Raw genomic sequence first — 13,830 nt, 5'->3', positions numbered from 1 at the left:
CAAGGATGTTTTACCAGATCTTTCCAGTTGTGGGACACCCAATCAAAAGGAACATACAAATGTGCTGGCGGACACTGACCCTGACCCTGTTTCTTTTGACAAATCCACAGGACATCACTCATATTTATATCTGGCCATAAATGACAGAGGACAAGGATCTCCCAAGCTATTATACTTCTGGGTAATAACTCAGTGTCAGAGCATAGCATCCATCAGCCATCATTCACTTTCATCTGCCTGCTCCATGGACACTATCACTCCACTGTCACTGTACTCGCCTTAAGGACCAGAGCAGGCTGACTGAAGACCCCGGCTGCATGAAGAGCCAAGGTTTATCAAACCACAATACTCAGACAGAGTTGATGCAGAGTTCAGCCTGAATTCATTAAAGTGATTAACATAGAGCAATGGCACACACGTCAGTATAAATGACAGCGCAATAGGTGAAAGTCGAGAGGGAAATGATAACATTGCATGGCAGTAGCCCTAATGTTAGCCATGCATGCAGTCTATGGTTGGCAACGTTGTCGTGTCATCACTCGTCAGACGGAAATATCTCGACAACTTATGGATGGATTGCCATGAAATCTGCTACATAGACGTCGCCTTAAGGAATTGCAATAATGCTGGTAAATCAGCATTCTGAACTTAACATGGTGAACATTAAGCATGTTAGCATTGTTATTGTAAGCAATAGCATTTTAGCAATGTTTGCATTTAGATCATGTATATTCTCACGTAGACTCTTGTTCTACCTTATCCTCCAATTACAAGAATATATAATTGTGGCTAAATCATTAAAAAGATGAACTGAAAATGTTACAGAGGAGAAGAGTTATCTCCACTTCCTGACGACAGACGCCTTGTGAGGACGTGTGAGTGTGCATTTTATTCTAATTGTATCCATTTTATTCCCTTTTATGTCTTTCGGAAGAGAGACAAAGTGGAAATGATTAAAATGCCATAAAAATGAATATCAATCAGATAGACTGAAAAAACAATTAGTTACAATTGACAGTAACTGCACTACTTCAAGAGCAGACCATATGTATGGTACTAGCATACACTTTTGCTATAAATACAGCTACTGCAAAGAATAAGTAGTCTCTCACTGTCATTGTTTGTTTATTCAGATACACAGCCAGGTCCTTTCTTTGTAACTGGTGGTTGAGGTGTCCTCTCTGTCTTTTATTAAGCTTCTTGTTTAGTGTTTAGAGATCAAAACAAGCCAGAGACCACAGAAAAAGATGAAATGAAGGCACAGAGAAAAAGAGGAGGCAAGTGAATCCAAAGCTGCCAACATTAAGAATTGATTCACAGTTGCAGCCAAATTCAGCAGATGGTTAGTGAATGTAAAGGGAACTGAGCAATCACATTTCCTACAAAACACTTAAAGAATGCAGAGAAGGGGAAGAAAGGAAAGATTGAAAAGGCATAAGAAGGCTGGAGGAGCCAAGAAGGAAACATACTGACTGACTGGAGAACAAAAAGATCCCTTTTGCAGCAATATGTTCTCGCCTACGGTTACACTTGTTCCAATGCAACTTTAATCATCCAATGCTTGCCATGTCAACTGACAGGTCTGGTTGTGCAAAAACACTGATATAGGATCTAAAAGAAATGAAAGACGGCAGGCTCGCATTGTCATCAACACGGTCTGGATGGAACAGATTTAAATAGGCACAGGATGTGAACAAGATCTTTTTTGAACATAAATCAGTGTGTTGTTTAGAAAATCAGATTTGTATCTTTAAAAATCGCATTTGGAATACAACCACAGCTAGAAAAACACATGGCTGATCAAGAATTGCCTAAAGACATATACTACATGTCTTAGCTGAGAGTACGGACCCCATAAATCAAGTGTTGCCTGAGGCGAATCCTTCAGACCGCCTCACAGCCCAGGCGCCCAGTGTATACAACAATCTAATGAAATCTCCTACATCACATTAAGGACCACACAGTGCTGTGCCTACATCAAGATACAGAGTCTCTTCTTGTTTAAGGACATGTACGGCTTCTGTTTTTATAAGAGATGAAATAAAAACGTAGCATATGTTGTTTTGTATTCTACTCACAGACACATATAATATACCTATATATGATCCTTACGACTCCTTATGGTCACTATTTGTTCTACAATAGCCATTTAGTCTATTTAAATGATTAAGAGTCTGAAGAAGGAGCTGCACACCTCCAACTCCTCTACAAGGTAACCAACGTTACTGTGTGCTGCTGTGTGGAAAACTACGTGCACTGTGTGTGAAATCTGATCGCGGTTGTATTTTTGACCGACAACATTTGTTTGTTTGGCTGCACTGTAAACACACACACACACCTGTTGTTCCCCTATTATATTTCTGACAAAGTAGCCGCTCAGGAAGTGTTTGCTGTAGCAATAAACCAACAAATGCTGTTTGACCAGGGGTGTCACCAATTCTGAGATCTTACGGATTACAAGACAAAGCAAATAAGAATATTCATCCGGGTAAATGCATGAGACAGGTTCGCTGACCTCAGGGGGAAATGTGTGTCTCTGCTCTGAAGGTTGGACAGAGAGGTGGGCAGAAGCTGAAGGGTCCCTCCTGCTCCTGTGCTCCCATGCCAAACCAGAGACAAGGAGCAGTGATGAGATCCAGAGACAAACGCTGTGTGCCATCCGAGGGAAGCTTCTGCTGCTCTCCCCTACGGCCTGCACATACAATCACTGAGTCATTCTCAGAACAAACATGTTCTTTATGTAATCTTTATGTAAACACTGTATCTTAAGGCTTCTTTAGGAGAGAGGCTCAGTTCCCTAGACTCCTAAAAACTGGATTCAAGTCAGTCCCATGCAGCAGAGGCCCAAACCAATAATAAATAGAAAAGAGAAAAAAGCACCGAGCTATTTAAAGTTAGGCCTTAAGCATTTCTGTCAAGTGAATCTTTTTCCCCCCCCCCTTTTTTTTTGTTTTAGACATAGAGTCTCAAAGTGTTAGCCTGTAAGGCTACCATCAAGGCTACACTAGTAGCACGAGAGCATCTGTGCATGCCTTTGGGCTTTTTCCTTCCCATCACATAATGGTGGGCCATAATCCTGAGGCCTTGTGGCCATGGAAACCTACTCATGTATGAATGTTACTTTGTTTAAACATGTCTCCAGGAGAAGTGACGGAGGAAAGGACAGGACTGTCCTGGGAGACACGTCACGTGTTGGTGATGTAACGGGAAAGAGGAAAGCAATAGGAGTCGCTGCTTTGGTGCCCAATACGAACAGGAATCTGACAGGTTGTACGTCGGGGACTTTTCTAATCTTCTGTATTGCAATGTCATTGAATTATGCAAATCAACCATTAATCAAATCACCTGTTCTATACAAGAATGATTAAACTGAGAACAACCTGAAGAAGAAAGCTAAGTAGCAGATTTACTCTATATGTATATAAATATTCTGCTGATTATTCCTCAATTCATCGACTTCATCCCGACACAGAGGGCTCCTCTGTTCGTCTTTACTTTTCTCACACTTTTCACATACCTGCTGCTTGCACTTTCTCAAAAACACAGAAGATTTGCTGCGTTTCACATCATTGTAAATACTTTATTTGGGCAGATACAATTTGCAGACGTCTCTTTCGGCTCTGAGAGCTTGTGATCCCTATATATGTATATATATGGGGATATATATATATATATATATATATATATATATATATATATATATTTGTAAAACCTAACTTTAATCCAGACTGCCTGCAACATATCCTTAAAACGTACTCTAGTTATCTCCAAGGCTCCAGTAAACTCCAGTTAAATCCAGTCTAAGGTTTGATGTTTCCATAAGAGGCTGTATAAACACTGAACATGACCCCAGCGCATCTTAGTGTCTGGAGAAACATGTTGTATATGGAACATTGGCTAAAAATAACCCTGTGCTAGCTTGTCTCTTTCTAGCATTTTATTAGTGTCCTCTCTTGTTTTTGCTCAATTGAGTGAAATTATTCTCTACAACATTTAAAGAGCCTGGTTCATGTGGCATAAACTGTTTCAAAACACGGCACATTCAAGAAAGAGACTAAGCTGCTGGGGTTTACATGCTAACATGACTCACTATTTGTATATAAATAAAAACAAACAACCACAAATCCCTTTTTGTACTGGAAAAAAAAGCTCACACTCGTATGCATTTATCATGAGCGTAATTATTTGCTCTGTGTCCCAATGGAAGTCGTGACCTTTCGCAGTTTGGCAAGCAGTGGCAGGGAGGAGGGAAGAGTGTGGCGGGTCTGCAACACACACATAGCACTGATGCGAATGTGAATTTGGATATTGTTACGGTGAATCATTACTATAAATGTCTCCTTTCCAGAATTACATTTGGGATTTTATGCAATCCTGTGACGTCAACTACTTTGGGTTTTATTCGCTGTGTGGTCTTTGTGCACTAGTGTGTGTAAGTGTGTGTGTGTGGCGGAGTGTGGCAGCAAGGCGGTGACAGAGTATCGGCCTCTGTCGGTGAACCTGGCTGCTCTGTTGCCGTCAGAGAGCGGGAAGGGACGTCGCCCGACCGTGGCTGCCCCAGCTGGGCCAATCAGGCGTGAGCGCTCGTGGACGGACCAACGCTTGCCATCCGCCATGTGCAGCGCTGTGACACAGATCCCCGTATGGATTCTCATATGTTCTCCACAGTGTCAGCGGCACTCTGCTGATCACTTCAGTGTGTTTTGTTCAGATAATGAAGAGTAAAGTTTTGATGGGGTTAGGAGCTCAGGCAAGTTGACCCACAATTCAATCTCTGGGGTGTATAAAGCTTGTAAAGTGAGATTAAATGTCAAATTACTTGAACCTGTAACACCTGTAGAGAAAAGAAAATGATTTTAATCCGTCAGCTGGGGCTCCAGGAAATCTTTAGAGGAAGTTTCCAATATTTTAGGACATTTTAAAGACAAAATGACAAATAAACTAATTCAACTAATCCGCCAGGAGGTTATGGTTTTGGTTTGTTTGTCAGATGGATTACAGAGAAACTACTGGCCCCGACTGTCATGGGCCAAGGAAGAACCCATTACATTTAGGAGGGGGTCCCAATCACAGGGCGGATACACGCATTGGGCCGTGGCAGAGGTCTGCGCTCTCCCAGTGTCCTTCTAATTGGGAATTGAAATCATTTTCATTTGAATTTCCAATAATGATTAGTAGAGAAACAAAGAATACAAGTGCTTATTTCAAGTTAAAGCTTTTAATTATATACCTGCCATTATATAAAAAGAGATTAAACCACATGACTGGAGCAACACTGCCAAACTGAAATTCTGATTTAATCCAAGTTAGGAATACACTTAACGTACTCTGACAACACGCGATAGAAGTGAGACAACAGGTATGAGTCACGAACACACAGTCGGTAGAACCCAATCGTTACCCATACTGAACCCACGAACGTGACTCGAGCAGAGAGGAAGGTTGTGTCATTGGAGACTGACAGTGAATGAAAGGCATCTCTCTGCCTTCATTCCTGTCACGTTGTGACTCCGCCCTGCCTGTGACCCGAGGGAAGTGGCATAAGACCTGTCACCCCGAATCACCGCCTGGCACACGACAGCCGAGCTCATATGTAAATGTATCAGCATGCGCAGACTCATGAGTATGACATATCAGTTTGAATGTGCATGTTCAACACTGACTGGAGCGTAAACATCTCTGTACGTGCAGGGCTCAGTGCATCTGTGTGTGTGTGTGTGTGTGTGTGTGTGTGTGTGTGTGTGTGTGTGTGTGTGTGCGTGTGTGTGTGTGTGTGTGTGTGTTTTCAGGCACACAGTATATATGTCTGAGCTGATCCTGGTATGTTATAGTGACATTCCCGGTGGGAAGGAGCCTCACGACCGTTTCCATTTGTGAGACTGCCCGTATCTCTTCATGAGTACAGGCTGGGTCAAAGTGACATCTGATTTCATCCACACTCAGTGGGGTTCTCTCTGTCCGTCTCTATCTTGCTCTCGTACTACACATGTCTCTGCGGCTTACACCTTCTCCGAGTGAGGATTTACTGCTTTCCTCTGTTTCTTATCATTGTGGATTATTTCTACTTAATAGCATCAGACAAAATAGGCAATTTCACTTTGTGCTCTGGGAACACATGATGATGATGATTTGTGTCTTATTTGTGGTTAATGTAATGAAGTTATCAAACAATAACACAAACTGTTGTTAGTTTGAGCTCCAATTTGATTATTTCACATAATAAGGCAAAAAGGTTGCATTTATGATGTATTATTTACAAAGTATTAAAGGATCATGGTGCACTTACTTCAGTGCTAAATAAACAAATCTCCTGCTGACCGATAATTAACCAATTATTTCAGCTCTCTGGTAAATAAATGTAATCGGAGAGTGTGTGCTTTTCCTTTGAGCACAACTTAAATGTCTGCAAATAGAACAATATATATATATATATATATACAATATATAGTTGAAGCGTACAATTTGCATTTGCAATTTGGACACTATTCACATGCTGCAGCAGTTCTACATGGAAGACATGAATCCTGGATTCCCTTTGTTACACAAAATAAAAGATCTGCGTGTGGCGACACGTGCACGACACAGAAACACGCCTGTTTAGCGAAGGGTCAGGACCAACGAGGCTCGTTTTCCTGAGGAGTCATCGTGAGTCACAGAGAGCACGACACAACCCTCCCCTGCTCGTCGTCGTCGTCGTCGTCGTCTACTCTTTGGAGTCTCCACATTAAATATCCGGGGTTTTGGACACGAATCACACGCAGCTGTACTTAAGATGACAATCATCACTATCACATCAGCTGACGAAATTAAGGAAAGAAATGAAGGTCAAAATTTATAACTCGCACCGTGAAACTCATCATTTCTAAATGTAATGACAATTTAATTAGTTTTAATCTTCATAATTATCTAAAGACACTCAGTAGCCTCACCAATTATTTTCATTCCAATGTTACGGAACAGATTTCACTATATTCACTCAATCAAAGATGAAACTATCCTCCCAGAAAATGATCATTTGCTCATTCCAGAAATAGTTCCATCACGTCATCCAAATTCATAAATTACAGCCATACTGTACTTTCAAATGGCCCCATTAGTGCAGACGAACCAAAGTTTCTACTTTAAATAAGCGGGAAATCTACACTTGGGGAGTAAAAGTTTGTGCATGCGATGACCTCTAACAATTCTAATCACCCGGTAATTACAAAGAGAGCAAAGCACCTTCCCTCTGCGTTTACTTTAAAGTCGTTTACAGGAACTGGCAACCAGATAATGCAAAGCAGAGTACAAAGTGTCAAGCTGAGGGAATCCAGAGTAGTTGGCAGCCATAAAGACAGAGTTTTCCCTCTGTGCGCTGCACTCTGAGGATTAAGGCTGGCAGTGTGCTCACGTCTGCTAAACAAGATATAGGCATAACACCTTGATATTTCATGTTGCACAAAGCCAGTTAGGAAAGGCTGCAGCGGTGAAGGGACTCCTGCATATTTTCTCACTGCAGTCTACAATCACTTGCATACTTCTTTTGTTGCCAGTCGTATAACGTGTTGACTGTTTGTGCTGCAACACGCCTGCTCCTCATGGTGGGGGTATGTTTTTGATGTAGTGGCTAAAAGCATAAAAGTTACCTCTTACTGTACTGGCTCCACATCACATATTCTGAAGGGAAGAATTGGGGAAAAACAGGAAGTTAATTACTCCAATTATTCAAAATAGCTCCCTATAAAGCATGTAATTGACTTAAACACATCCCGCAGACATTTCACTAGACAGTTATGATAATTGTAAAAGCCTGATTTAATTGCAAGTGATTAACATTTTGTTTTTATCATTAAAATAAAAGCATTTAATGCACAATATTCTGCTGATATTTAGAGATTAAAGGGATTTTAATGGTGGAAATGAGGCAATTTAGGATTCAACACTATCATCTATGACAAATGCTGGTGAATACTGTTTGTTACTGTATTATGTGGCTGAGAAAAGCGGAGCCTTCATGTCGAGGTTATCTTGACCGGTGAGGAACAAACACTGCAGTTTGACATGACATGAAGGATGACATCATGTGTGCAACTTTGTGTTTGTGTGGCAATAAGAACCCCTTTTATTTCCATTTTTGTGTCGTTAAATGTAAGATGAAACCATGATGTTCTACGCAAAGAGAAGGAAATAGAAATGATAAATCCACTGCGTTTTTAATTTAATAAACCACTATCGATTACACCCCCCGCCCCCCAGGAGTATTATTCTTGCTTTTAACTGTGAATAATTAATTTTACAGCATATGGCACTATTTTCCTTTTATCATAAGTCATTAAAGAATTCAATAGTATGGTATCAAAGCCAGAGTATAATAAAGCTCTGACTTGATCTCTGCATCAAGCTGAGACTGATGAAAATGTTCATGTGGACACGAGATTCCTTCATGATATGAAATTGTTGTATTTTACAGGACGTGCTTTGCAGTGGTGGAATGTAACGACATGCATTTTATCAAGTAATGTAGTCAAACACACATTTTAAGTACTCGTTACTCTCATCTCATGCTCCAATTCAGAGGGAATATCCTACTGCATTACTTCAGGACCCTCGAGCCCAACACTAAAATGTGTTTTGTTTGTTTCCACTTGGTTATTCCTTTAATTTAATTGTTTTGGTTAAAAGGTCAAATGTAAACTTGTGGCAGGATGAATTAATCAAGTGACTGATAATGAATTTTAAAGGTACATACGTATAAAACAAGAGTATATAAAAGTAGCTCAGCTTTTACTACAGCAGTAAAATGCTTCTTACACATCAATGCATGCATTGTTTTGATACTTTAAGTACATTTTCAATGCAGGATATGAAAATATTGGGAGTATTGTAATGAAGTGTATTTATGGTAATTTAGAGGATCTGAATATTTTCACCATCGGTGCTTTTTTCCACTTTCAATGCATCTTTTTAGCAGATTGTTTCTACATTTCATACTTTCATCATGCAATTTGTAAATCAAGACACTACTTTGCATAGTTGATAGCCAGCTTTGTCCGGGTTGTTATTCTCTACGTACTAAAGAGCCCTTTTTGGGGGCCTTTTCTTGATTTTTATTTGAAGAAACACAGCTGCAATATTTTCAGTTTTTATATATACTATTAGATATGTTATAAATCAACTTATGTAACGTTTATTAGACATTTTCTAGGACGTCTATTGATTATTTACTAAACTTCCATGCCCGATTTATCGCCTATATCTGCCAAGTCGTGGGTTTTTTGGTAGCAGGAGTGTTTCTTTCCAAGAGTGTAATGATACAGAAAAATGCTGTATATTTTTTAAATGAAATGAGGAGAGGGGCGCGTTGTTGATGATACTAACTGAAATGATGGGGCAATCCTTGCTGCCACACAGAATCTGCTCCTCATCTCTCTCTCAGTGCTGGAGTGCACAGGGGTCGACTTCCCCTTCTCCCATATTGGTACAAGTTCCTCCTTCAATCCACAGCGAGTGAAATAATCTTTGGGGAGGATGCTGGGGTAACAAGGTGGGAGGGGTATCGGACGACAGAGACGCACTGCCTCGCATTAATAGTTTCACATACAGAAAATGTTCATTAAATCTATATGCAAGGCTGTGAAATGCCAAAACCGCACTTGCTGGATGGAAATCAAGAAGAAGGAATGAAGGGCAAATGGAGGTAGATCTGCTTCTCCTGGCAGCGTACCAAAAAAAAGAAAAATCTGAATAAATGCATTGGCATCCATATATCACGAAGAAATCAAGCATCATTCACTAGCACTAAGCTTTTTCAGTTGGCAATATCCCAAATCCATCACAATGACTTAACATATAGCGAGGATTTCCAGAAGCACAGGGGAGAAACTCATTACGGTGGCTCATATTTGAGCCATCGCTGCTGTGGCTTTGACAAATGCTCCACACAGAAACCGATGTGGCATATTTCAAAGGCATCAGGCACAATGAAACGGTTTCTCATCATGGTGAATAATGCAGAGTGCTGACTGCTCCCCAGGTTAACTGCCCAGAGTGCTGGAGAGCGTTTCTTTTCATATGTTGACTTAAAGAATTGATGAGATAATCACTGAATCGGGGGGGAATATGTGTATGGAGGTGCTGTCAAAGCAATTGTAAGAATAATTCAGTTGTAAGAGAGGTGAAAGGCTTCCAGAGCTAGAGCTCCATGTGTAACGGCACCATCATGGATACATCTAATATGAGTTGCAAATCATTTTATACCTAATTGTGCAATTATTGATACCTTGAATGGTTATTTTTAGAAATGTGTGTTTTTGGACAATCTATTAAGCAAATAATCTGTTTAATTATAATGAGCACTATTTCTACAATTAACCTTTTTGTCATCCTATTTTAAATAATTCAGCTCTTTAGCTCCTGATAATCCTGCACGCTAAACACTGTTCAATACAAATCAATACAAAAACGAAAAATGCAGTGTAGGAAAATATTTTCAACATTTGTAAAATATATTAATTATTAATGAATCTCAAGAGTTTGCCAATCACGTCATTATAAAGTATTCATGTACTTCCACTAATTTGAACCGCTCCTGCAGGATTGAACCAAATCCCGAGGAGAATCCTGCACCGCCCATCTACACCATGTTTCTGCTGAAATGCTTTGAGAACAAAAGATTATGAGACACTATTCAGTCTCTAAACTTGATAAGCATTGTTTTTTAAGGCTACATTTTTAATTGACTTGCAGACATATGGACTGCATATGGACTGCAAATTAGCATCGTAGTGTGTCAATTATACGCGCTGGTTGCAGCCGCTTCACAAAAGCACGTTTGTACAGAGAAGTTGCTCTCTTGTTGCTCACAGCTTGGCCTTGACCAAACGTGTTACACTTGCAAAAATAGGGAAAATCCCGTGCAAAATGAAAGAAAAATGAACCACAAAGATCAAACCGTCGTCTGTGCGTTATGGTGCCAAATGGTGCGTCCATGACCCCCAACATTCACTCTCACCAGGGCGTCCATTGGGTTAGAAATGAGCCACATGAAGAACAAAGATGGAAATCAATACACTACTATGGGATGTAAAGACAAATTCTTACCGCTATGCGAGTCTGTGAAGATGCTTTAAGATGTAAGATGATTCTTTTGTTGGGAGGGGAAGGTCGTTTTGGACTTGGTGGGTCCAAACTTGAATCCTGACGTTTGATTATCTGCTCCACTTCTCGGGAAGAACCAGCAGGGTGTTTCACTGATGGCTTTTTATCTCATAGCATCACAACGAGATGTGTAAGCATTCTTTGTCCATGCCGGCCTCACTATTCGGTCTTCGGGTTGAGGTACGTCGATTGAACTATGTGGTCTCCTGCGTAAAACCGGTGCCAAAATTCCTGCGGGCCCATTCCGTTACAGCGATGCTAGACAATAGTCTGGTCATTTTGGCATAGGCTCAACCTATTCCGCTGCCAAGAGCAATTCCGTCGGCTAATTACAACCAAATATTGAGAGCTAGTTTGTCCACATTTCTGTGACTGGCTCGAGAATGACCGTAAATATCGCTCACATGTGCCAGTTGGCTCCGGTATTGTGTTTCGGGTGCCTCATCTTTTTCTTCTTCGCAGGAGGAGTGGACAGTCGAGTTCCAGATCTGTTGATCGCTGGAGGTCCACCTACATCCAGCGGTGTCTCTCTCTCGTATTTATCGGGACCGGGTTTTCCGCCGTGTGGCACACACAGTCTGACACTGGCTAAACGGGAGTCTCGTTGAGTGACAGCTGGATCCTCTGACTGTAAGCTTGGCTGGCGACCCGTCTTCGCAGGAGAGCAGGAAAGCAGGATGTTGCGCGTACACATCTTTGACAGTGCGCGCACACGACAGGTCACACATCTTGGGTCCACAAACATCTGCCTTTAAAAAAAAAAAGGCTTTTAAACCTTTACTTTGTGTTTGTAGCTAATATTGTTCAGCCTCTCATAAATTACTGCTACATTCTTAGAATATTTCTGTTGAATCCTGATTTGTCTATATTGCAGTTTATAATAATACATTTAATATATTTGTATAAACTAATACTAACTATGGTTTTGTTTTAATCTTAAATGTACATTCTCATTCCTGTATAATCATTCTTAATGGGAATTTTAATATTATATATATAATTATTGCCTTATATTTGGATAGTAGGATAAAAATGGTTGTTTGTATTTATTTGGTACAAAACAATATAATAAAATGATATAATACAAAAATCATTCTAATTATTATGAAATGGAAAGTAATAACTTCACAGACTCGGCTTTGGTCTGGTCTTGTTTTGGTTTGTGGTGGACCTCAAAGATGCAGAACTGGGACTTTACTCGTCATCTCATTTTGAATGGAAAACAAAGTGACACAGTTTTATGACCCACCACCAGGCCCGCAAACCATCTTCCAAGGAAATGAATGAAGCACACAGGATCCTTCAATGTATGATGTCTGTGATTCCACACAGTCGAAAGGGCTTCCTGCTGAGAAATTAGTGGATTTTATTTGGTTCATTCCAAGGTGCCGTTTGTTACCTGCTCACTGTGCGAGGGCCCACGTCTGGCGTCAATCTGTTTTTGTGGAAGGCTTCGAGCAAAGGAACACATATGGCTCATTTGGAAAATTGAAACAGCTCGTTGATTTGAGTTGCAGCTTGATTGTTTGATTTGTTTGCTCACTAAATTCCTACAGCCCTCTCCTCTCTGGCACCCCGTGCATGTGCAGCCTCAATCAGTCTGTGTAGCTAAACTCTGAGTTGGATTGACTTCTGGATCCTCTGATCTCTCTGATTAGAGAATGATTCAGTATTGTGGGTCCTTCAGGGACCCTCGGGTGCAGGAGTCACACAGTCATGTGCTTGGGTTTTTTTTTTTGTGAGTCTGCTCACAGCTCCGACCTTGCCAGAACTCACATTGTCACTGACCTGCTGGGCAGTGATGCCGCCCTCCCGTGTTTCTGCAGGATAAGCTACATTTGACTATTCAAGAGTGAGATGTCAGAACAAATATGATGATCTTCTGTAAATGGAGAATGCGAAGATATATTAAGGGCTGGGTTTAGAATATTTTTAATGGGCACATTTGTAAAATACGTTAAGACTCAAAGTTAAAGACCTAGTTCTTGGTATTAATGAGCTGTACATTACTAATTGTTACATTATTTATTTAGTGTAATAAATGAATGCCTATATTTGCTATACTTTAATATGAAATCTCATCCATATAAAGCGGCTATTTGTAACTCGAATAGCCCACAGCCTTGGACAGATTATGAGACAACAGGCCCCGCCCCTCCTCCAGACTGAAGTAACCATGACGTTTGCCATCGTTTTGTCACTTTGAGGTCTATTTCTGGTAGATTTCTTGCAATGTTTCGATTTGGTGTGTTTTTTTCAATACGTTTGGTCGAATTTGCATTTGCAATTTCTCTCTTTACCTCCAGTCATTCACAAACCTGCTGACACTTACATGGAGTCATGACATTGTTTGGAGGCGGACTCAACCTTCATCATCTTCATTTAGCCCGCACATCTATTAATGATTTGTATAACTAGCCACTACTTAGCTATAAGCAGACTGTCATTATGAAATTGCCTGAATGGACTCTCCGTGCCCATAGCTGTCTACAGTGGGGTGGATGTTCTGGAGGGAAAGGTTTGCTCGTGATGTTAGCAGGAAGAGACAAGTGTGATTGAGTCACAGACACATGACAGAGCCAGAGAGGTGTGTAGGTGCAGAGAGACAGGGCAAGATGAGGGAGAGGTGAGAGCAGAGGACAGATTGATTGCAGGAAAAGGTGACTGATGAGGTGGTTGAGAGCAGATGGAGGT

At 40.7% G+C, this 13,830-nt stretch overlaps 1 protein-coding gene across 1 annotated transcript in view; it reads right to left on the bottom strand.

The window, feature by feature from the left end:
• Positions 1 to 11,874, bottom strand: part of gjc1 (gap junction protein gamma 1) — a 38,825-nt gene extending 26,951 nt beyond the window's left edge. Inside the window, exon 1 of the mRNA XM_029438018.1 lies at positions 11,080 to 11,874. The gene's annotated coding sequence lies outside the window, so the exon portion shown is untranslated. The remainder of the gene's footprint in view (positions 1 to 11,079) is intronic.
• Positions 11,875 to 13,830: the final 1,956 nt, after the last annotated feature.

Source organism: Cottoperca gobio, chromosome 8, assembly GCF_900634415.1.
Source record: "Cottoperca gobio chromosome 8, fCotGob3.1, whole genome shotgun sequence".
In the NCBI taxonomy this organism is placed as follows: Eukaryota; Metazoa; Chordata; class Actinopteri; order Perciformes; family Bovichtidae; genus Cottoperca; species Cottoperca gobio.
The sequence above is the reverse complement of the archived record's forward strand: the minus strand, read 5'-3'. Positions and strand labels throughout refer to the sequence as shown.